Raw genomic sequence first — 26,615 nt, 5'->3', positions numbered from 1 at the left:
GAAAACGGAGGGGGAGAAATATTCGTTTCTCTAAATACCCGGCTATGTGTAAATGTGGCCTGAGACTGTTGTGTTTCCAGACTTGGAGTGTTGCTCTTGTTGGTGTATGTTAAGCTTAAGTGTGTTGTTACGCTTAAATGTGTTGTTACGGCTGTAGTGGCAGCTTTGATGTGTTAAGCTTAAACCAAGGTCAACTTAAATGTCTTGTGGCTGTAGTGTGCAGCTTTGAATTGCTTGCCCGTTGTTGAGTGTTGGAGCAGTAGGGAGTGGGTGCCATTTTTCTTTTCTCATTTTCTCCTGCTTTTTGTTAGTTAGGAAGTAAGGTAAGAGTTCTGTTGTTTATTTGTGTTGATTGTTGTAGGTCAATTATAGGTGTTCCTTCTACCGGGTAGTGAGATCTTTTGTTTGTTTTGGCTTTACCTGCTCCTGAAGAACAGGCTTCATTTCTTTTTCTTTTGGAGCTGTTTGTTTAGGATTCTTTTTGCACTGTATTTATCACTTATTGTAAATAAATGTATTGGAAATCTTACTTTGTGTATTGTGTGCTGGGACTCAGATAGGTTAACTTTTCTTTGTCGCTGTTCATTTTTGCTTTAAAGCTACTTTCCCTTTTGCCCCTAGAAAATGAATTGGGAACGTAACAGTGGTATTGTGTAATTATTCGAATAGAATTGAGTCTTTTCTCTCTGTTTTGCATGCGTCGTCATAATCATGATTGTTATTGTTGTTATTATTATTTTAATAAATTGTTTTGCCTCTGTCACAGTGTATTCTTAACCTGAATTAGCACTGTTCATATAGGCAACACCAATAGGTGTCATGTAACACAAAATAAACCTATGTTTTCTTCATGATACAGGGCATAATCTTAGTTTCGTTTTTATTTTGTTACCATTAGACATCACTGGGTTTTAATTTGAGGTATGAAAACCTGACGATGCCACATATTGAAACACAAATTCATATAACATATTAATTAGCCTGTCATTTTCTTCATTTTCTAAGTCAATAAAGGTTATGTTAAATGAATAAATGTAGTGTAAATGTTGTAATGAAACCAACTGTACCGTTCAAAAGTACTGTTTGTTGTTGTATTTTTCAAAACTTGAAACTTGTGTGTGTGTGTCAGGTGGATTTTTTTAATGTTTTTGAAATAAGTCTCTTGCGCTGCTCCCCCAGCCTGCATTTATTTGATTAAAATATAGTAGCCTAGGCTATAAACTACAGTATAGTGATATATTATTACCATTTTAAATAACAGTTTCTATTTGGACATAAATAAAAAAATAAATAAAAAAAAATCTTTTTTTAAATTTTTTTTTTTTCTGATTTCTAATTGTAACGATCTCATAGCTTTATTTATGCAATTGTAAATGCAGTGAAAATATATTATTGGCACTTCTGTGTATGCACTGCAAAGATGTATTTTCCTTTAATGATTTAATTTGACTGGTGTTACCGTCCCAGGACGTATGCCTTTGTGTTTTCAAGTGTCATTCATTGATTTATTGAGTGTGTGTGCGCGCGCAGCCAATGGACCCAACGGCCTGCTGGGAGTTGTAGTTCTGTTGTACATTGTATTTATACCACAGACAGGACCTGTCTTTCACTTCGATGGTAACTAAAAAAAAAATTCAAGCTGCGATTTTTCACGATGGATATCCTCGCGCGATCGAGTGTAGATTGTGTTAAACACGACAAGAACCAAAAATTCTGCGTTTATTCCTTAAAACAGTCGGTATTTCCCATATTGCTTCTCCTTTGCAGCTGCCATTGGCGCACGTCACGAATTTAAGCGCCTGCTATTGGCGTAGGTAATGTTTACAGCACGATGATCAAGTATGTGGTGCGAACGCAACGGAACAGTCAGATTCACCATAAATTAACATGGTGAGTAACATTTTATAAACAATATTGTCAATATTGTTTGTTTTCCCTCTATTTTGCTGACGAGAATTTCAAAATAAAGCCCTACCAGAGTCTCAATGCAACAACAGACAGTGATTGAACCGTGAATTTTGTGAACCATTACATAATCCTATATAATTATAAATTCAATTGTTATTATACTTTACAATATTACTGTTTGTTGTTGTATTTTTCAAAACTTGAAACTTGTGTGTGTGTGTCAGGTGGATTTTTTTAATGTTTTTGAAATAAGTCTCTTGCGCTGCTCCCCCAACCTGCATTTATTTGATTAAAATATAGTAGCCTAGGCTATAAACTACAGTATTGTGATATATTATTACCATTTTAAATAACAGTTTCTATTTGGACATATATTAAAAGGTTTTTGTTTTGTTTGTTTTTTTGTCCAATTTCTTGTGCTCCTCCCTGTCCTAATCTAGGTGATGGGACCTACCAGCTGTTCCTCATCAATGGCAAGAGGATCCAGTATTTAAGCAGAGCCGGGGAGAGAGAGAGAGAGAGAGAGAGAGAGAGAGATTGGGACTGGGACTGGGACTGGGACTGGGACTGGGACTGGGACTGGGACTGGGACTGGGAGAGGTTTCTTCTCCCAAGAGCCTGAGGCCCCGTTTACACGATGGGAAAACGCAGATATTTCCCTGCGTTTTGGCCTGTCATTTACACGAAAACGCCGTTTTTATCCCAGAAAACGATTCTTTTTAAAAACTCCGGCCAAAGTGGAGATTTCTGAAAACGCCGGTTATGTGTTGCCGTGTCAACTGGGAGAAACGGGGTTTTAGGTTCTCAAACGTCACATTATGCGCCAGAAAATGCTTACGTCATGTGAGCGCCCTATGTTTAGAGTTTGTTCCATACTGTCTATGAGTTTGTTTGGCTACTATTTGATCATGGATGCTGTTAAAGTGGTACTCATTTTTACTTTTGTGAAAACGCTTTTGGCCTGTTTGCATTTGCTTCGCTGTCTGTCCACACGAACGAACCTCGCGCCATGTCTATTGTTTTGAAAGGAACAGGAAGTCGCTCGTGCTATTCGTCGTTGTCGATTTTGAGGATTCTGATTGGCTTGCATGGCTTTATCCTTCTCCTCACACTGCCGCCCCTTTGTATTTATGCGGGTTGATGTAAACGGCAACTGTTTTTGAAAACGATATTGTGTGCACGATGTTATTTTTGAAAACGGAGGGGGAGAAATATTCGTTTCTCTAAATACCCGGCTATGTGTAAATGTGGCCTGAGACTGTTGTGTTTCCAGACTTGGAGTGTTGCTCTTGTTGGTGTATGTTAAGCTTAAGTGTGTTGTTACGCTTAAATGTGTTGTTACGGCTGTAGTGGCAGCTTTGATGTGTTAAGCTTAAACCAAGGTCAACTTAAATGTCTTGTGGCTGTAGTGTGCAGCTTTGAATTGCTTGCCCGTTGTTGAGTGTTGGAGCAGTAGGGAGTGGGTGCCATTTTTCTTTTCTCATTTTCTCCTGCTTTTTGTTAGTTAGGAAGTAAGGTAAGAGTTCTGTTGTTTATTTGTGTTGATTGTTGTAGGTCAATTATAGGTGTTCCTTCTACCGGGTAGTGAGATCTTTTGTTTGTTTTGGCTTTACCTGCTCCTGAAGAACAGGCTTCATTTCTTTTTCTTTTGGAGCTGTTTGTTTAGGATTCTTTTTGCACTGTATTTATCACTTATTGTAAATAAATGTATTGGAAATCTTACTTTGTGTATTGTGTGCTGGGACTCAGATAGGTTAACTTTTCTTTGTCGCTGTTCATTTTTGCTTTAAAGCTACTTTCCCTTTTGCCCCTAGAAAATGAATTGGGAACGTAACAGTGGTATTGTGTAATTATTCGAATAGAATTGAGTCTTTTCTCTCTGTTTTGCATGCGTCGTCATAATCATGATTGTTATTGTTGTTATTATTATTTTAATAAATTGTTTTGCCTCTGTCACAGTGTATTCTTAACCTGAATTAGCACTGTTCATATAGGCAACACCAATAGGTGTCATGTAACACAAAATAAACCTATGTTTTCTTCATGATACAGGGCATAATCTTAGTTTCGTTTTTATTTTGTTACCATTAGACATCACTGGGTTTTAATTTGAGGTATGAAAACCTGACGATGCCACATATTGAAACACAAATTCATATAACATATTAATTAGCCTGTCATTTTCTTCATTTTCTAAGTCAATAAAGGTTATGTTAAATGAATAAATGTAGTGTAAATGTTGTAATGAAACCAACTGTACCGTTCAAAAGTACTGTTTGTTGTTGTATTTTTCAAAACTTGAAACTTGTGTGTGTGTGTCAGGTGGATTTTTTTAATGTTTTTGAAATAAGTCTCTTGCGCTGCTCCCCCAGCCTGCATTTATTTGATTAAAATATAGTAGCCTAGGCTATAAACTACAGTATTGTGATATATTATTACCATTTTAAATAACAGTTTCTATTTGGACATAAATAAAAAAATAAATAAAAAAAAATCTTTTTTTAAATTTTTTTTTTTTCTGATTTCTAATTGTAACGATCTCATAGCTTTATTTATGCAATTGTAAATGCAGTGAAAATATATTATTGGCACTTCTGTGTATGCACTGCAAAGATGTATTTTCCTTTAATGATTTAATTTGACTGGTGTTACCGTCCCAGGACGTATGCCTTTGTGTTTTCAAGTGTCATTCATTGATTTATTGAGTGTGTGTGCGCGCGCAGCCAATGGACCCAACGGCCTGCTGGGAGTTGTAGTTCTGTTGTACATTGTATTTATACCACAGACAGGACCTGTCTTTCACTTCGATGGTAACTAAAAAAAAAATTCAAGCTGCGATTTTTCACGATGGATATCCTCGCGCGATCGAGTGTAGATTGTGTTAAACACGACAAGAACCAAAAATTCTGCGTTTATTCCTTAAAACAGTCGGTATTTCCCATATTGCTTCTCCTTTGCAGCTGCCATTGGCGCACGTCACGAATTTAAGCGCCTGCTATTGGCGTAGGTAATGTTTACAGCACGATGATCAAGTATGTGGTGCGAACGCAACGGAACAGTCAGATTCACCATAAATTAACATGGTGAGTAACATTTTATAAACAATATTGTCAATATTGTTTGTTTTCCCTCTATTTTGCTGACGAGAATTTCAAAATAAAGCCCTACCAGAGTCTCAATGCAACAACAGACAGTGATTGAACCGTGAATTTTGTGAACCATTACATAATCCTATATAATTATAAATTCAATTGTTATTATACTTTACAATATTACTGTTTGTTGTTGTATTTTTCAAAACTTGAAACTTGTGTGTGTGTGTCAGGTGGATTTTTTTAATGTTTTTGAAATAAGTCTCTTGCGCTGCTCCCCCAACCTGCATTTATTTGATTAAAATATAGTAGCCTAGGCTATAAACTACAGTATTGTGATATATTATTACCATTTTAAATAACAGTTTCTATTTGGACATATATTAAAAGGTTTTTGTTTTGTTTGTTTTTTTGTCCAATTTCTTGTGCTCCTCCCTGTCCTAATCTAGGTGATGGGACCTACCAGCTGTTCCTCATCAATGGCAAGAGGATCCAGTATTTAAGCAGAGCCGGGGAGAGAGAGAGAGAGAGAGAGAGAGAGAGAGATTGGGACTGGGACTGGGACTGGGACTGGGACTGGGACTGGGACTGGGACTGGGACTGGGAGAGGTTTCTTCTCCCAAGAGCCTGAGGCCCCGTTTACACGATGGGAAAACGCAGATATTTCCCTGCGTTTTGGCCTGTCATTTACACGAAAACGCCGTTTTTATCCCAGAAAACGATTCTTTTTAAAAACTCCGGCCAAAGTGGAGATTTCTGAAAACGCCGGTTATGTGTTGCCGTGTCAACTGGGAGAAACGGGGTTTTAGGTTCTCAAACGTCACATTATGCGCCAGAAAATGCTTACGTCATGTGAGCGCCCTATGTTTAGAGTTTGTTCCATACTGTCTATGAGTTTGTTTGGCTACTATTTGATCATGGATGCTGTTAAAGTGGTACTCATTTTTACTTTTGTGAAAACGCTTTTGGCCTGTTTGCATTTGCTTCGCTGTCTGTCCACACGAACGAACCTCGCGCCATGTCTATTGTTTTGAAAGGAACAGGAAGTCGCTCGTGCTATTCGTCGTTGTCGATTTTGAGGATTCTGATTGGCTTGCATGGCTTTATCCTTCTCCTCACACTGCCGCCCCTTTGTATTTATGCGGGTTGATGTAAACGGCAACTGTTTTTGAAAACGATATTGTGTGCACGATGTTATTTTTGAAAACGGAGGGGGAGAAATATTCGTTTCTCTAAATACCCGGCTATGTGTAAATGTGGCCTGAGACTGTTGTGTTTCCAGACTTGGAGTGTTGCTCTTGTTGGTGTATGTTAAGCTTAAGTGTGTTGTTACGCTTAAATGTGTTGTTACGGCTGTAGTGGCAGCTTTGATGTGTTAAGCTTAAACCAAGGTCAACTTAAATGTCTTGTGGCTGTAGTGTGCAGCTTTGAATTGCTTGCCCGTTGTTGAGTGTTGGAGCAGTAGGGAGTGGGTGCCATTTTTCTTTTCTCATTTTCTCCTGCTTTTTGTTAGTTAGGAAGTAAGGTAAGAGTTCTGTTGTTTATTTGTGTTGATTGTTGTAGGTCAATTATAGGTGTTCCTTCTACCGGGTAGTGAGATCTTTTGTTTGTTTTGGCTTTACCTGCTCCTGAAGAACAGGCTTCATTTCTTTTTCTTTTGGAGCTGTTTGTTTAGGATTCTTTTTGCACTGTATTTATCACTTATTGTAAATAAATGTATTGGAAATCTTACTTTGTGTATTGTGTGCTGGGACTCAGATAGGTTAACTTTTCTTTGTCGCTGTTCATTTTTGCTTTAAAGCTACTTTCCCTTTTGCCCCTAGAAAATGAATTGGGAACGTAACAGTGGTATTGTGTAATTATTCGAATAGAATTGAGTCTTTTCTCTCTGTTTTGCATGCGTCGTCATAATCATGATTGTTATTGTTGTTATTATTATTTTAATAAATTGTTTTGCCTCTGTCACAGTGTATTCTTAACCTGAATTAGCACTGTTCATATAGGCAACACCAATAGGTGTCATGTAACACAAAATAAACCTATGTTTTCTTCATGATACAGGGCATAATCTTAGTTTCGTTTTTATTTTGTTACCATTAGACATCACTGGGTTTTAATTTGAGGTATGAAAACCTGACGATGCCACATATTGAAACACAAATTCATATAACATATTAATTAGCCTGTCATTTTCTTCATTTTCTAAGTCAATAAAGGTTATGTTAAATGAATAAATGTAGTGTAAATGTTGTAATGAAACCAACTGTACCGTTCAAAAGTACTGTTTGTTGTTGTATTTTTCAAAACTTGAAACTTGTGTGTGTGTGTCAGGTGGATTTTTTTAATGTTTTTGAAATAAGTCTCTTGCGCTGCTCCCCCAGCCTGCATTTATTTGATTAAAATATAGTAGCCTAGGCTATAAACTACAGTATTGTGATATATTATTACCATTTTAAATAACAGTTTCTATTTGGACATAAATAAAAAAATAAATAAAAAAAAATCTTTTTTTAAATTTTTTTTTTTTCTGATTTCTAATTGTAACGATCTCATAGCTTTATTTATGCAATTGTAAATGCAGTGAAAATATATTATTGGCACTTCTGTGTATGCACTGCAAAGATGTATTTTCCTTTAATGATTTAATTTGACTGGTGTTACCGTCCCAGGACGTATGCCTTTGTGTTTTCAAGTGTCATTCATTGATTTATTGAGTGTGTGTGCGCGCGCAGCCAATGGACCCAACGGCCTGCTGGGAGTTGTAGTTCTGTTGTACGTTGTATTTATACCACAGACAGGACCTGTCTTTCACTTCGATGGTAACTAAAAAAAAAATTCAAGCTGCGATTTTTCACGATGGATATCCTCGCGCGATCGAGTGTAGATTGTGTTAAACACGACAAGAACCAAAAATTCTGCGTTTATTCCTTAAAACAGTCGGTATTTCCCATATTGCTTCTCCTTTGCAGCTGCCATTGGCGCACGTCACGAATTTAAGCGCCTGCTATTGGCGTAGGTAATGTTTACAGCACGATGATCAAGTATGTGGTGCGAACGCAACGGAACAGTCAGATTCACCATAAATTAACATGGTGAGTAACATTTTATAAACAATATTGTCAATATTGTTTGTTTTCCCTCTATTTTGCTGACGAGAATTTCAAAATAAAGCCCTACCAGAGTCTCAATGCAACAACAGACAGTGATTGAACCGTGAATTTTGTGAACCATTACATAATCCTATATAATTATAAATTCAATTGTTATTATACTTTACAATATTACTGTTTGTTGTTGTATTTTTCAAAACTTGAAACTTGTGTGTGTGTGTCAGGTGGATTTTTTTAATGTTTTTGAAATAAGTCTCTTGCGCTGCTCCCCCAACCTGCATTTATTTGATTAAAATATAGTAGCCTAGGCTATAAACTACAGTATTGTGATATATTATTACCATTTTAAATAACAGTTTCTATTTGGACATATATTAAAAGGTTTTTGTTTTGTTTGTTTTTTTGTCCAATTTCTTGTGCTCCTCCCTGTCCTAATCTAGGTGATGGGACCTACCAGCTGTTCCTCATCAATGGCAAGAGGATCCAGTATTTAAGCAGAGCCGGGGAGAGAGAGAGAGAGAGAGAGAGAGAGAGAGAGATTGGGACTGGGACTGGGACTGGGACTGGGACTGGGACTGGGACTGGGAGAGGTTTCTTCTCCCAAGAGCCTGAGGCCCCGTTTACACGATGGGAAAACGCAGATATTTCCCTGCGTTTTGGCCTGTCATTTACACGAAAACGCCGTTTTTATCCCAGAAAACGATTCTTTTTAAAAACTCCGGCCAAAGTGGAGATTTCTGAAAACGCCGGTTATGTGTTGCCGTGTCAACTGGGAGAAACGGGGTTTTAGGTTCTCAAACGTCACATTATGCGCCAGAAAATGCTTACGTCATGTGAGCGCCCTATGTTTAGAGTTTGTTCCATACTGTCTATGAGTTTGTTTGGCTACTATTTGATCATGGATGCTGTTAAAGTGGTACTCATTTTTACTTTTGTGAAAACGCTTTTGGCCTGTTTGCATTTGCTTCGCTGTCTGTCCACACGAACGAACCTCGCGCCATGTCTATTGTTTTGAAAGGAACAGGAAGTCGCTCGTGCTATTCGTCGTTGTCGATTTTGAGGATTCTGATTGGCTTGCATGGCTTTATCCTTCTCCTCACACTGCCGCCCCTTTGTATTTATGCGGGTTGATGTAAACGGCAACTGTTTTTGAAAACGATATTGTGTGCACGATGTTATTTTTGAAAACGGAGGGGGAGAAATATTCGTTTCTCTAAATACCCGGCTATGTGTAAATGTGGCCTGAGACTGTTGTGTTTCCAGACTTGGAGTGTTGCTCTTGTTGGTGTATGTTAAGCTTAAGTGTGTTGTTACGCTTAAATGTGTTGTTACGGCTGTAGTGGCAGCTTTGATGTGTTAAGCTTAAACCAAGGTCAACTTAAATGTCTTGTGGCTGTAGTGTGCAGCTTTGAATTGCTTGCCCGTTGTTGAGTGTTGGAGCAGTAGGGAGTGGGTGCCATTTTTCTTTTCTCATTTTCTCCTGCTTTTTGTTAGTTAGGAAGTAAGGTAAGAGTTCTGTTGTTTATTTGTGTTGATTGTTGTAGGTCAATTATAGGTGTTCCTTCTACCGGGTAGTGAGATCTTTTGTTTGTTTTGGCTTTACCTGCTCCTGAAGAACAGGCTTCATTTCTTTTTCTTTTGGAGCTGTTTGTTTAGGATTCTTTTTGCACTGTATTTATCACTTATTGTAAATAAATGTATTGGAAATCTTACTTTGTGTATTGTGTGCTGGGACTCAGATAGGTTAACTTTTCTTTGTCGCTGTTCATTTTTGCTTTAAAGCTACTTTCCCTTTTGCCCCTAGAAAATGAATTGGGAACGTAACAGTGGTATTGTGTAATTATTCGAATAGAATTGAGTCTTTTCTCTCTGTTTTGCATGCGTCGTCATAATCATGATTGTTATTGTTGTTATTATTATTTTAATAAATTGTTTTGCCTCTGTCACAGTGTATTCTTAACCTGAATTAGCACTGTTCATATAGGCAACACCAATAGGTGTCATGTAACACAAAATAAACCTATGTTTTCTTCATGATACAGGGCATAATCTTAGTTTCGTTTTTATTTTGTTACCATTAGACATCACTGGGTTTTAATTTGAGGTATGAAAACCTGACGATGCCACATATTGAAACACAAATTCATATAACATATTAATTAGCCTGTCATTTTCTTCATTTTCTAAGTCAATAAAGGTTATGTTAAATGAATAAATGTAGTGTAAATGTTGTAATGAAACCAACTGTACCGTTCAAAAGTACTGTTTGTTGTTGTATTTTTCAAAACTTGAAACTTGTGTGTGTGTGTCAGGTGGATTTTTTTAATGTTTTTGAAATAAGTCTCTTGCGCTGCTCCCCCAGCCTGCATTTATTTGATTAAAATATAGTAGCCTAGGCTATAAACTACAGTATTGTGATATATTATTACCATTTTAAATAACAGTTTCTATTTGGACATAAATAAAAAAATAAATAAAAAAAAATCTTTTTTTAAATTTTTTTTTTTTCTGATTTCTAATTGTAACGATCTCATAGCTTTATTTATGCAATTGTAAATGCAGTGAAAATATATTATTGGCACTTCTGTGTATGCACTGCAAAGATGTATTTTCCTTTAATGATTTAATTTGACTGGTGTTACCGTCCCAGGACGTATGCCTTTGTGTTTTCAAGTGTCATTCATTGATTTATTGAGTGTGTGTGCGCGCGCAGCCAATGGACCCAACGGCCTGCTGGGAGTTGTAGTTCTGTTGTACGTTGTATTTATACCACAGAGAGGACCTGTCTTTCACTTCGATGGTAACTAAAAAAAAAATTCAAGCTGCGATTTTTCACGATGGATATCCTCGCGCGATCGAGTGTAGATTGTGTTAAACACGACAAGAACCAAAAATTCTGCGTTTATTCCTTAAAACAGTCGGTATTTCCCATATTGCTTCTCCTTTGCAGCTGCCATTGGCGCACGTCACGAATTTAAGCGCCTGCTATTGGCGTAGGTAATGTTTACAGCACGATGATCAAGTATGTGGTGCGAACGCAACGGAACAGTCAGATTCACCATAAATTAACATGGTGAGTAACATTTTATAAACAATATTGTCAATATTGTTTGTTTTCCCTCTATTTTGCTGACGAGAATTTCAAAATAAAGCCCTACCAGAGTCTCAATGCAACAACAGACAGTGATTGAACCGTGAATTTTGTGAACCATTACATAATCCTATATAATTATAAATTCAATTGTTATTATACTTTACAATATTACTGTTTGTTGTTGTATTTTTCAAAACTTGAAACTTGTGTGTGTGTGTCAGGTGGATTTTTTTAATGTTTTTGAAATAAGTCTCTTGCGCTGCTCCCCCAACCTGCATTTATTTGATTAAAATATAGTAGCCTAGGCTATAAACTACAGTATTGTGATATATTATTACCATTTTAAATAACAGTTTCTATTTGGACATATATTAAAAGGTTTTTGTTTTGTTTGTTTTTTTGTCCAATTTCTTGTGCTCCTCCCTGTCCTAATCTAGGTGATGGGACCTACCAGCTGTTCCTCATCAATGGCAAGAGGATCCAGTATTTAAGCAGAGCCGGGGAGAGAGAGAGAGAGAGAGAGAGAGAGAGAGATTGGGACTGGGACTGGGACTGGGACTGGGACTGGGACTGGGACTGGGACTGGGACTGGGACTGGGACTGGGAGAGGTTTCTTCTCCCAAGAGCCTGAGGCCCCGTTTACACGATGGGAAAACGCAGATATTTCCCTGCGTTTTGGCCTGTCATTTACACGAAAACGCCGTTTTTATCCCAGAAAACGATTCTTTTTAAAAACTCCGGCCAAAGTGGAGATTTCTGAAAACGCCGGTTATGTGTTGCCGTGTCAACTGGGAGAAACGGGGTTTTAGGTTCTCAAACGTCACATTATGCGCCAGAAAATGCTTACGTCATGTGAGCGCCCTATGTTTAGAGTTTGTTCCATACTGTCTATGAGTTTGTTTGGCTACTATTTGATCATGGATGCTGTTAAAGTGGTACTCATTTTTACTTTTGTGAAAACGCTTTTGGCCTGTTTGCATTTGCTTCGCTGTCTGTCCACACGAACGAACCTCGCGCCATGTCTATTGTTTTGAAAGGAACAGGAAGTCGCTCGTGCTATTCGTCGTTGTCGATTTTGAGGATTCTGATTGGCTTGCATGGCTTTATCCTTCTCCTCACACTGCCGCCCCTTTGTATTTATGCGGGTTGATGTAAACGGCAACTGTTTTTGAAAACGATATTGTGTGCACGATGTTATTTTTGAAAACGGAGGGGGAGAAATATTCGTTTCTCTAAATACCCGGCTATGTGTAAATGTGGCCTGAGACTGTTGTGTTTCCAGACTTGGAGTGTTGCTCTTGTTGGTGTATGTTAAGCTTAAGTGTGTTGTTACGCTTAAATGTGTTGTTACGGCTGTAGTGGCAGCTTTGATGTGTTAAGCTTAAACCAAGGTCAACTTAAATGTCTTGTGGCTGTAGTGTGCAGCTTTGAATTGCTTGCCCGTTGTTGAGTGTTGGAGCAGTAGGGAGTGGGTGCCATTTTTCTTTTCTCATTTTCTCCTGCTTTTTGTTAGTTAGGAAGTAAGGTAAGAGTTCTGTTGTTTATTTGTGTTGATTGTTGTAGGTCAATTATAGGTGTTCCTTCTACCGGGTAGTGAGATCTTTTGTTTGTTTTGGCTTTACCTGCTCCTGAAGAACAGGCTTCATTTCTTTTTCTTTTGGAGCTGTTTGTTTAGGATTCTTTTTGCACTGTATTTATCACTTATTGTAAATAAATGTATTGGAAATCTTACTTTGTGTATTGTGTGCTGGGACTCAGATAGGTTAACTTTTCTTTGTCGCTGTTCATTTTTGCTTTAAAGCTACTTTCCCTTTTGCCCCTAGAAAATGAATTGGGAACGTAACAGTGGTATTGTGTAATTATTCGAATAGAATTGAGTCTTTTCTCTCTGTTTTGCATGCGTCGTCATAATCATGATTGTTATTGTTGTTATTATTATTTTAATAAATTGTTTTGCCTCTGTCACAGTGTATTCTTAACCTGAATTAGCACTGTTCATATAGGCAACACCAATAGGTGTCATGTAACACAAAATAAACCTATGTTTTCTTCATGATACAGGGCATAATCTTAGTTTCGTTTTTATTTTGTTACCATTAGACATCACTGGGTTTTAATTTGAGGTATGAAAACCTGACGATGCCACATATTGAAACACAAATTCATATAACATATTAATTAGCCTGTCATTTTCTTCATTTTCTAAGTCAATAAAGGTTATGTTAAATGAATAAATGTAGTGTAAATGTTGTAATGAAACCAACTGTACCGTTCAAAAGTACTGTTTGTTGTTGTATTTTTCAAAACTTGAAACTTGTGTGTGTGTGTCAGGTGGATTTTTTTAATGTTTTTGAAATAAGTCTCTTGCGCTGCTCCCCCAGCCTGCATTTATTTGATTAAAATATAGTAGCCTAGGCTATAAACTACAGTATTGTGATATATTATTACCATTTTAAATAACAGTTTCTATTTGGACATAAATAAAAAAATAAATAAAAAAAAATCTTTTTTTAAATTTTTTTTTTTTCTGATTTCTAATTGTAACGATCTCATAGCTTTATTTATGCAATTGTAAATGCAGTGAAAATATATTATTGGCACTTCTGTGTATGCACTGCAAAGATGTATTTTCCTTTAATGATTTAATTTGACTGGTGTTACCGTCCCAGGACGTATGCCTTTGTGTTTTCAAGTGTCATTCATTGATTTATTGAGTGTGTGTGCGCGCGCAGCCAATGGACCCAACGGCCTGCTGGGAGTTGTAGTTCTGTTGTACGTTGTATTTATACCACAGACAGGACCTGTCTTTCACTTCGATGGTAACTAAAAAAAAAATTCAAGCTGCGATTTTTCACGATGGATATCCTCGCGCGATCGAGTGTAGATTGTGTTAAACACGACAAGAACCAAAAATTCTGCGTTTATTCCTTAAAACAGTCGGTATTTCCCATATTGCTTCTCCTTTGCAGCTGCCATTGGCGCACGTCACGAATTTAAGCGCCTGCTATTGGCGTAGGTAATGTTTACAGCACGATGATCAAGTATGTGGTGCGAACGCAACGGAACAGTCAGATTCACCATAAATTAACATGGTGAGTAACATTTTATAAACAATATTGTCAATATTGTTTGTTTTCCCTCTATTTTGCTGACGAGAATTTCAAAATAAAGCCCTACCAGAGTCTCAATGCAACAACAGACAGTGATTGAACCGTGAATTTTGTGAACCATTACATAATCCTATATAATTATAAATTCAATTGTTATTATACTTTACAATATTACTGTTTGTTGTTGTATTTTTCAAAACTTGAAACTTGTGTGTGTGTGTCAGGTGGATTTTTTTAATGTTTTTGAAATAAGTCTCTTGCGCTGCTCCCCCAACCTGCATTTATTTGATTAAAATATAGTAGCCTAGGCTATAAACTACAGTATTGTGATATATTATTACCATTTTAAATAACAGTTTCTATTTGGACATATATTAAAAGGTTTTTGTTTTGTTTGTTTTTTTGTCCAATTTCTTGTGCTCCTCCCTGTCCTAATCTAGGTGATGGGACCTACCAGCTGTTCCTCATCAATGGCAAGAGGATCCAGTATTTAAGCAGAGCCGGGGAGAGAGAGAGAGAGAGAGAGAGAGAGAGAGAGAGAGAGATTGGGACTGGGACTGGGACTGGGACTGGGACTGGGACTGGGACTGGGAGAGGTTTCTTCTCCCAAGAGCCTGAGGCCCCGTTTACACGATGGGAAAACGCAGATATTTCCCTGCGTTTTGGCCTGTCATTTACACGAAAACGCCGTTTTTATCCCAGAAAACGATTCTTTTTAAAAACTCCGGCCAAAGTGGAGATTTCTGAAAACGCCGGTTATGTGTTGCCGTGTCAACTGGGAGAAACGGGGTTTTAGGTTCTCAAACGTCACATTATGCGCCAGAAAATGCTTACGTCATGTGAGCGCCCTATGTTTAGAGTTTGTTCCATACTGTCTATGAGTTTGTTTGGCTACTATTTGATCATGGATGCTGTTAAAGTGGTACTCATTTTTACTTTTGTGAAAACGCTTTTGGCCTGTTTGCATTTGCTTCGCTGTCTGTCCACACGAACGAACCTCGCGCCATGTCTATTGTTTTGAAAGGAACAGGAAGTCGCTCGTGCTATTCGTCGTTGTCGATTTTGAGGATTCTGATTGGCTTGCATGGCTTTATCCTTCTCCTCACACTGCCGCCCCTTTGTATTTATGCGGGTTGATGTAAACGGCAACTGTTTTTGAAAACGATATTGTGTGCACGATGTTATTTTTGAAAACGGAGGGGGAGAAATATTCGTTTCTCTAAATACCCGGCTATGTGTAAATGTGGCCTGAGACTGTTGTGTTTCCAGACTTGGAGTGTTGCTCTTGTTGGTGTATGTTAAGCTTAAGTGTGTTGTTACGCTTAAATGTGTTGTTACGGCTGTAGTGGCAGCTTTGATGTGTTAAGCTTAAACCAAGGTCAACTTAAATGTCTTGTGGCTGTAGTGTGCAGCTTTGAATTGCTTGCCCGTTGTTGAGTGTTGGAGCAGTAGGGAGTGGGTGCCATTTTTCTTTTCTCATTTTCTCCTGCTTTTTGTTAGTTAGGAAGTAAGGTAAGAGTTCTGTTGTTTATTTGTGTTGATTGTTGTAGGTCAATTATAGGTGTTCCTTCTACCGGGTAGTGAGATCTTTTGTTTGTTTTGGCTTTACCTGCTCCTGAAGAACAGGCTTCATTTCTTTTTCTTTTGGAGCTGTTTGTTTAGGATTCTTTTTGCACTGTATTTATCACTTATTGTAAATAAATGTATTGGAAATCTTACTTTGTGTATTGTGTGCTGGGACTCAGATAGGTTAACTTTTCTTTGTCGCTGTTCATTTTTGCTTTAAAGCTACTTTCCCTTTTGCCCCTAGAAAATGAATTGGGAACGTAACAGTGGTATTGTGTAATTATTCGAATAGAATTGAGTCTTTTCTCTCTGTTTTGCATGCGTCGTCATAATCATGATTGTTATTGTTGTTATTATTATTTTAATAAATTGTTTTGCCTCTGTCACAGTGTATTCTTAACCTGAATTAGCACTGTTCATATAGGCAACACCAATAGGTGTCATGTAACACAAAATAAACCTATGTTTTCTTCATGATACAGGGCATAATCTTAGTTTCGTTTTTATTTTGTTACCATTAGACATCACTGGGTTTTAATTTGAGGTATGAAAACCTGACGATGCCACATATTGAAACACAAATTCATATAACATATTAATTAGCCTGTCATTTTCTTCATTTTCTAAGTCAATAAAGGTTATGTTAAATGAATAAATGTAGTGTAAATGTTGTAATGAAACCAACTGTACCGTTCAAAAGTACTGTTTGTTGTTGTATTTTTCAAAACTTGAAACTTGTGTGTGTGTGTCAGGTGGATTTTTTTAATGTTTTTGAAATAAGTCTCTTGCGCTGCTCCCCCAGCCTGCATTTATTTGATTAAAATATAGTAGCCTAGGCTATAAACTACAGTATTGTGATATATTATTACCATTTTAAATAACAGTTTCTATTTGGACATAAATAAAAAAATAAATAAAAAAAAATCTTTTTTTAAATTTTTTTTTTTTCTGATTTCTAATTGTAACGATCTCATAGCTTTATTTATGCAATTGTAAATGCAGTGAAAATATATTATTGGCACTTCTGTGTATGCACTGCAAAGATGTATTTTCCTTTAATGATTTAATTTGACTGGTGTTACCGTCCCAGGACGTATGCCTTTGTGTTTTCAAGTGTCATTCATTGATTTATTGAGTGTGTGTGCGCGCGCAGCCAATGGACCCAACGGCCTGCTGGGAGTTGTAGTTCTGTTGTACGTTGTATTTATACCACAGAGAGGACCTGTCTTTCACTTCGATGGTAACTAAAAAAAAAATTCAAGCTGCGATTTTTCACGATGGATATCCTCGCGCGATCGAGTGTAGATTGTGTTAAACACGACAAGAACCAAAAATTCTGCGTTTATTCCTTAAAACAGTCGGTATTTCCCATATTGCTTCTCCTTTGCAGCTGCCATTGGCGCACGTCACGAATTTAAGCGCCTGCTATTGGCGTAGGTAATGTTTACAGCACGATGATCAAGTATGTGGTGCGAACGCAACGGAACAGTCAGATTCACCATAAATTAACATGGTGAGTAACATTTTATAAACAATATTGTCAATATTGTTTGTTTTCCCTCTATTTTGCTGACGAGAATTTCAAAATAAAGCCCTACCAGAGTCTCAATGCAACAACAGACAGTGATTGAACCGTGAATTTTGTGAACCATTACATAATCCTATATAATTATAAATTCAATTGTTATTATACTTTACAATATTACTGTTTGTTGTTGTATTTTTCAAAACTTGAAACTTGTGTGTGTGTGTCAGGTGGATTTTTTTAATGTTTTTGAAATAAGTCTCTTGCGCTGCTCCCCCAACCTGCATTTATTTGATTAAAATATAGTAGCCTAGGCTATAAACTACAGTATTGTGATATATTATTACCATTTTAAATAACAGTTTCTATTTGGACATATATTAAAAGGTTTTTGTTTTGTTTGTTTTTTTGTCCAATTTCTTGTGCTCCTCCCTGTCCTAATCTAGGTGATGGGACCTACCAGCTGTTCCTCATCAATGGCAAGAGGATCCAGTATTTAAGCAGAGCCGGGGAGAGAGAGAGAGAGAGAGAGAGAGAGAGAGATTGGGACTGGGACTGGGACTGGGACTGGGACTGGGACTGGGACTGGGACTGGGACTGGGACTGGGAGAGGTTTCTTCTCCCAAGAGCCTGAGGCCCCGTTTACACGATGGGAAAACGCAGATATTTCCCTGCGTTTTGGCCTGTCATTTACACGAAAACGCCGTTTTTATCCCAGAAAACGATTCTTTTTAAAAACTCCGGCCAAAGTGGAGATTTCTGAAAACGCCGGTTATGTGTTGCCGTGTCAACTGGGAGAAACGGGGTTTTAGGTTCTCAAACGTCACATTATGCGCCAGAAAATGCTTACGTCATGTGAGCGCCCTATGTTTAGAGTTTGTTCCATACTGTCTATGAGTTTGTTTGGCTACTATTTGATCATGGATGCTGTTAAAGTGGTACTCATTTTTACTTTTGTGAAAACGCTTTTGGCCTGTTTGCATTTGCTTCGCTGTCTGTCCACACGAACGAACCTCGCGCCATGTCTATTGTTTTGAAAGGAACAGGAAGTCGCTCGTGCTATTCGTCGTTGTCGATTTTGAGGATTCTGATTGGCTTGCATGGCTTTATCCTTCTCCTCACACTGCCGCCCCTTTGTATTTATGCGGGTTGATGTAAACGGCAACTGTTTTTGAAAACGATATTGTGTGCACGATGTTATTTTTGAAAACGGAGGGGGAGAAATATTCGTTTCTCTAAATACCCGGCTATGTGTAAATGTGGCCTGAGACTGTTGTGTTTCCAGACTTGGAGTGTTGCTCTTGTTGGTGTATGTTAAGCTTAAGTGTGTTGTTACGCTTAAATGTGTTGTTACGGCTGTAGTGGCAGCTTTGATGTGTTAAGCTTAAACCAAGGTCAACTTAAATGTCTTGTGGCTGTAGTGTGCAGCTTTGAATTGCTTGCCCGTTGTTGAGTGTTGGAGCAGTAGGGAGTGGGTGCCATTTTTCTTTTCTCATTTTCTCCTGCTTTTTGTTAGTTAGGAAGTAAGGTAAGAGTTCTGTTGTTTATTTGTGTTGATTGTTGTAGGTCAATTATAGGTGTTCCTTCTACCGGGTAGTGAGATCTTTTGTTTGTTTTGGCTTTACCTGCTCCTGAAGAACAGGCTTCATTTCTTTTTCTTTTGGAGCTGTTTGTTTAGGATTCTTTTTGCACTGTATTTATCACTTATTGTAAATAAATGTATTGGAAATCTTACTTTGTGTATTGTGTGCTGGGACTCAGATAGGTTAACTTTTCTTTGTCGCTGTTCATTTTTGCTTTAAAGCTACTTTCCCTTTTGCCCCTAGAAAATGAATTGGGAACGTAACAGTGGTATTGTGTAATTATTCGAATAGAATTGAGTCTTTTCTCTCTGTTTTGCATGCGTCGTCATAATCATGATTGTTATTGTTGTTATTATTATTTTAATAAATTGTTTTGCCTCTGTCACAGTGTATTCTTAACCTGAATTAGCACTGTTCATATAGGCAACACCAATAGGTGTCATGTAACACAAAATAAACCTATGTTTTCTTCATGATACAGGGCATAATCTTAGTTTCGTTTTTATTTTGTTACCATTAGACATCACTGGGTTTTAATTTGAGGTATGAAAACCTGACGATGCCACATATTGAAACACAAATTCATATAACATATTAATTAGCCTGTCATTTTCTTCATTTTCTAAGTCAATAAAGGTTATGTTAAATGAATAAATGTAGTGTAAATGTTGTAATGAAACCAACTGTACCGTTCAAAAGTACTGTTTGTTGTTGTATTTTTCAAAACTTGAAACTTGTGTGTGTGTGTCAGGTGGATTTTTTTAATGTTTTTGAAATAAGTCTCTTGCGCTGCTCCCCCAGCCTGCATTTATTTGATTAAAATATAGTAGCCTAGGCTATAAACTACAGTATTGTGATATATTATTACCATTTTAAATAACAGTTTCTATTTGGACATAAATAAAAAAATAAATAAAAAAAAATCTTTTTTTAAATTTTTTTTTTTTCTGATTTCTAATTGTAACGATCTCATAGCTTTATTTATGCAATTGTAAATGCAGTGAAAATATATTATTGGCACTTCTGTGTATGCACTGCAAAGATGTATTTTCCTTTAATGATTTAATTTGACTGGTGTTACCGTCCCAGGACGTATGCCTTTGTGTTTTCAAGTGTCATTCATTGATTTATTGAGTGTGTGTGCGCGCGCAGCCAATGGACCCAACGGCCTGCTGGGAGTTGTAGTTCTGTTGTACATTGTATTTATACCACAGACAGGACCTGTCTTTCACTTCGATGGTAACTAAAAAAAAAATTCAAGCTGCGATTTTTCACGATGGATATCCTCGCGCGATCGAGTGTAGATTGTGTTAAACACGACAAGAACCAAAAATTCTGCGTTTATTCCTTAAAACAGTCGGTATTTCCCATATTGCTTCTCCTTTGCAGCTGCCATTGGCGCACGTCACGAATTTAAGCGCCTGCTATTGGCGTAGGTAATGTTTACAGCACGATGATCAAGTATGTGGTGCGAACGCAACGGAACAGTCAGATTCACCATAAATTAACATGGTGAGTAACATTTTATAAACAATATTGTCAATATTGTTTGTTTTCCCTCTATTTTGCTGACGAGAATTTCAAAATAAAGCCCTACCAGAGTCTCAATGCAACAACAGACAGTGATTGAACCGTGAATTTTGTGAACCATTACATAATCCTATATAATTATAAATTCAATTGTTATTATACTTTACAATATTACTGTTTGTTGTTGTATTTTTCAAAACTTGAAACTTGTGTGTGTGTGTCAGGTGGATTTTTTTAATGTTTTTGAAATAAGTCTCTTGCGCTGCTCCCCCAACCTGCATTTATTTGATTAAAATATAGTAGCCTAGGCTATAAACTACAGTATTGTGATATATTATTACCATTTTAAATAACAGTTTCTATTTGGACATATATTAAAAGGTTTTTGTTTTGTTTGTTTTTTTGTCCAATTTCTTGTGCTCCTCCCTGTCCTAATCTAGGTGATGGGACCTACCAGCTGTTCCTCATCAATGGCAAGAGGATCCAGTATTTAAGCAGAGCCGGGGAGAGAGAGAGAGAGAGAGAGAGAGAGAGAGAGATTGGGACTGGGACTGGGACTGGGACTGGGACTGGGACTGGGACTGGGACTGGGACTGGGAGAGGTTTCTTCTCCCAAGAGCCTGAGGCCCCGTTTACACGATGGGAAAACGCAGATATTTCCCTGCGTTTTGGCCTGTCATTTACACGAAAACGCCGTTTTTATCCCAGAAAACGATTCTTTTTAAAAACTCCGGCCAAAGTGGAGATTTCTGAAAACGCCGGTTATGTGTTGCCGTGTCAACTGGGAGAAACGGGGTTTTAGGTTCTCAAACGTCACATTATGCGCCAGAAAATGCTTACGTCATGTGAGCGCCCTATGTTTAGAGTTTGTTCCATACTGTCTATGAGTTTGTTTGGCTACTATTTGATCATGGATGCTGTTAAAGTGGTACTCATTTTTACTTTTGTGAAAACGCTTTTGGCCTGTTTGCATTTGCTTCGCTGTCTGTCCACACGAACGAACCTCGCGCCATGTCTATTGTTTTGAAAGGAACAGGAAGTCGCTCGTGCTATTCGTCGTTGTCGATTTTGAGGATTCTGATTGGCTTGCATGGCTTTATCCTTCTCCTCACACTGCCGCCCCTTTGTATTTATGCGGGTTGATGTAAACGGCAACTGTTTTTGAAAACGATATTGTGTGCACGATGTTATTTTTGAAAACGGAGGGGGAGAAATATTCGTTTCTCTAAATACCCGGCTATGTGTAAATGTGGCCTGAGACTGTTGTGTTTCCAGACTTGGAGTGTTGCTCTTGTTGGTGTATGTTAAGCTTAAGTGTGTTGTTACGCTTAAATGTGTTGTTACGGCTGTAGTGGCAGCTTTGATGTGTTAAGCTTAAACCAAGGTCAACTTAAATGTCTTGTGGCTGTAGTGTGCAGCTTTGAATTGCTTGCCCGTTGTTGAGTGTTGGAGCAGTAGGGAGTGGGTGCCATTTTTCTTTTCTCATTTTCTCCTGCTTTTTGTTAGTTAGGAAGTAAGGTAAGAGTTCTGTTGTTTATTTGTGTTGATTGTTGTAGGTCAATTATAGGTGTTCCTTCTACCGGGTAGTGAGATCTTTTGTTTGTTTTGGCTTTACCTGCTCCTGAAGAACAGGCTTCATTTCTTTTTCTTTTGGAGCTGTTTGTTTAGGATTCTTTTTGCACTGTATTTATCACTTATTGTAAATAAATGTATTGGAAATCTTACTTTGTGTATTGTGTGCTGGGACTCAGATAGGTTAACTTTTCTTTGTCGCTGTTCATTTTTGCTTTAAAGCTACTTTCCCTTTTGCAAAATGAATTGGGAACGTAACAGTGGTATTGTGTAATTATTCGAATAGAATTGAGTCTTTTCTCTCTGTTTTGCATGCGTCGTCATAATCATGATTGTTATTGTTGTTATTATTATTTTAATAAATTGTTTTGCCTCTGTCACAGTGTATTCTTAACCTGAATTAGCACTGTTCATATAGGCAACACCAATAGGTGTCATGTAACACAAAATAAACCTATGTTTTCTTCATGATACAGGGCATAATCTTAGTTTCGTTTTTATTTTGTTACCATTAGACATCACTGGGTTTTAATTTGAGGTATGAAAACCTGACGATGCCACATATTGAAACACAAATTCATATAACATATTAATTAGCCTGTCATTTTCTTCATTTTCTAAGTCAATAAAGGTTATGTTAAATGAATAAATGTAGTGTAAATGTTGTAATGAAACCAACTGTACCGTTCAAAAGTACTGTTTGTTGTTGTATTTTTCAAAACTTGAAACTTGTGTGTGTGTGTCAGGTGGATTTTTTTAATGTTTTTGAAATAAGTCTCTTGCGCTGCTCCCCCAGCCTGCATTTATTTGATTAAAATATAGTAGCCTAGGCTATAAACTACAGTATAGTGATATATTATTACCATTTTAAATAACAGTTTCTATTTGGACATAAATAAAAAAATAAATAAAAAAAAATCTTTTTTTAAATTTTTTTTTTTTCTGATTTCTAATTGTAACGATCTCATAGCTTTATTTATGCAATTGTAAATGCAGTGAAAATATATTATTGGCACTTCTGTGTATGCACTGCAAAGATGTATTTTCCTTTAATGATTTAATTTGACTGGTGTTACCGTCCCAGGACGTATGCCTTTGTGTTTTCAAGTGTCATTCATTGATTTATTGAGTGTGTGTGCGCGCGCAGCCAATGGACCCAACGGCCTGCTGGGAGTTGTAGTTCTGTTGTACATTGTATTTATACCACAGACAGGACCTGTCTTTCACTTCGATGGTAACTAAAAAAAAAATTCAAGCTGCGATTTTTCACGATGGATATCCTCGCGCGATCGAGTGTAGATTGTGTTAAACACGACAAGAACCAAAAATTCTGCGTTTATTCCTTAAAACAGTCGGTATTTCCCATATTGCTTCTCCTTTGCAGCTGCCATTGGCGCACGTCACGAATTTAAGCGCCTGCTATTGGCGTAGGTAATGTTTACAGCACGATGATCAAGTATGTGGTGCGAACGCAACGGAACAGTCAGATTCACCATAAATTAACATGGTGAGTAACATTTTATAAACAATATTGTCAATATTGTTTGTTTTCCCTCTATTTTGCTGACGAGAATTTCAAAATAAAGCCCTACCAGAGTCTCAATGCAACAACAGACAGTGATTGAACCGTGAATTTTGTGAACCATTACATAATCCTATATAATTATAAATTCAATTGTTATTATACTTTACAATATTACTGTTTGTTGTTGTATTTTTCAAAACTTGAAACTTGTGTGTGTGTGTCAGGTGGATTTTTTTAATGTTTTTGAAATAAGTCTCTTGCGCTGCTCCCCCAACCTGCATTTATTTGATTAAAATATAGTAGCCTAGGCTATAAACTACAGTATTGTGATATATTATTACCATTTTAAATAACAGTTTCTATTTGGACATATATTAAAAGGTTTTTGTTTTGTTTGTTTTTTTGTCCAATTTCTTGTGCTCCTCCCTGTCCTAATCTAGGTGATGGGACCTACCAGCTGTTCCTCATCAATGGCAAGAGGATCCAGTATTTAAGCAGAGCCGGGGAGAGAGAGAGAGAGAGAGAGAGAGAGAGAGAGATTGGGACTGGGACTGGGACTGGGACTGGGACTGGGACTGGGACTGGGACTGGGAGAGGTTTCTTCTCCCAAGAGCCTGAGGCCCCGTTTACACGATGGGAAAACGCAGATATTTCCCTGCGTTTTGGCCTGTCATTTACACGAAAACGCCGTTTTTATCCCAGAAAACGATTCTTTTTAAAAACTCCGGCCAAAGTGGAGATTTCTGAAAACGCCGGTTATGTGTTGCCGTGTCAACTGGGAGAAACGGGGTTTTAGGTTCTCAAACGTCACATTATGCGCCAGAAAATGCTTACGTCATGTGAGCGCCCTATGTTTAGAGTTTGTTCCATACTGTCTATGAGTTTGTTTGGCTACTATTTGATCATGGATGCTGTTAAAGTGGTACTCATTTTTACTTTTGTGAAAACGCTTTTGGCCTGTTTGCATTTGCTTCGCTGTCTGTCCACACGAACGAACCTCGCGCCATGTCTATTGTTTTGAAAGGAACAGGAAGTCGCTCGTGCTATTCGTCGTTGTCGATTTTGAGGATTCTGATTGGCTTGCATGGCTTTATCCTTCTCCTCACACTGCCGCCCCTTTGTATTTATGCGGGTTGATGTAAACGGCAACTGTTTTTGAAAACGATATTGTGTGCACGATGTTATTTTTGAAAACGGAGGGGGAGAAATATTCGTTTCTCTAAATACCCGGCTATGTGTAAATGTGGCCTGAGACTGTTGTGTTTCCAGACTTGGAGTGTTGCTCTTGTTGGTGTATGTTAAGCTTAAGTGTGTTGTTACGCTTAAATGTGTTGTTACGGCTGTAGTGGCAGCTTTGATGTGTTAAGCTTAAACCAAGGTCAACTTAAATGTCTTGTGGCTGTAGTGTGCAGCTTTGAATTGCTTGCCCGTTGTTGAGTGTTGGAGCAGTAGGGAGTGGGTGCCATTTTTCTTTTCTCATTTTCTCCTGCTTTTTGTTAGTTAGGAAGTAAGGTAAGAGTTCTGTTGTTTATTTGTGTTGATTGTTGTAGGTCAATTATAGGTGTTCCTTCTACCGGGTAGTGAGATCTTTTGTTTGTTTTGGCTTTACCTGCTCCTGAAGAACAGGCTTCATTTCTTTTTCTTTTGGAGCTGTTTGTTTAGGATTCTTTTTGCACTGTATTTATCACTTATTGTAAATAAATGTATTGGAAATCTTACTTTGTGTATTGTGTGCTGGGACTCAGATAGGTTAACTTTTCTTTGTCGCTGTTCATTTTTGCTTTAAAGCTACTTTCCCTTTTGCCCCTAGAAAATGAATTGGGAACGTAACAGTGGTATTGTGTAATTATTCGAATAGAATTGAGTCTTTTCTCTCTGTTTTGCATGCGTCGTCATAATCATGATTGTTATTGTTGTTATTATTATTTTAATAAATTGTTTTGCCTCTGTCACAGTGTATTCTTAACCTGAATTAGCACTGTTCATATAGGCAACACCAATAGGTGTCATGTAACACAAAATAAACCTATGTTTTCTTCATGATACAGGGCATAATCTTAGTTTCGTTTTTATTTTGTTACCATTAGACATCACTGGGTTTTAATTTGAGGTATGAAAACCTGACGATGCCACATATTGAAACACAAATTCATATAACATATTAATTAGCCTGTCATTTTCTTCATTTTCTAAGTCAATAAAGGTTATGTTAAATGAATAAATGTAGTGTAAATGTTGTAATGAAACCAACTGTACCGTTCAAAAGTACTGTTTGTTGTTGTATTTTTCAAAACTTGAAACTTGTGTGTGTGTGTCAGGTGGATTTTTTTAATGTTTTTGAAATAAGTCTCTTGCGCTGCTCCCCCAGCCTGCATTTATTTGATTAAAATATAGTAGCCTAGGCTATAAACTACAGTATAGTGATATATTATTACCATTTTAAATAACAGTTTCTATTTGGACATAAATAAAAAAATAAATAAAAAAAAATCTTTTTTTAAATTTTTTTTTTTTCTGATTTCTAATTGTAACGATCTCATAGCTTTATTTATGCAATTGTAAATGCAGTGAAAATATATTATTGGCACTTCTGTGTATGCACTGCAAAGATGTATTTTCCTTTAATGATTTAATTTGACTGGTGTTACCGTCCCAGGACGTATGCCTTTGTGTTTTCAAGTGTCATTCATTGATTTATTGAGTGTGTGTGCGCGCGCAGCCAATGGACCCAACGGCCTGCTGGGAGTTGTAGTTCTGTTGTACATTGTATTTATACCACAGACAGGACCTGTCTTTCACTTCGATGGTAACTAAAAAAAAAATTCAAGCTGCGATTTTTCACGATGGATATCCTCGCGCGATCGAGTGTAGATTGTGTTAAACACGACAAGAACCAAAAATTCTGCGTTTATTCCTTAAAACAGTCGGTATTTCCCATATTGCTTCTCCTTTGCAGCTGCCATTGGCGCACGTCACGAATTTAAGCGCCTGCTATTGGCG

Source organism: Leuciscus leuciscus (assembly GCF_965113295.1).
Source record: "Leuciscus leuciscus genome assembly, chromosome: 14".
NCBI classification, from domain to species: Eukaryota; Metazoa; Chordata; class Actinopteri; order Cypriniformes; family Leuciscidae; genus Leuciscus; species Leuciscus leuciscus.
The sequence above is the reverse complement of the archived record's forward strand: the minus strand, read 5'-3'. Positions refer to the sequence as shown.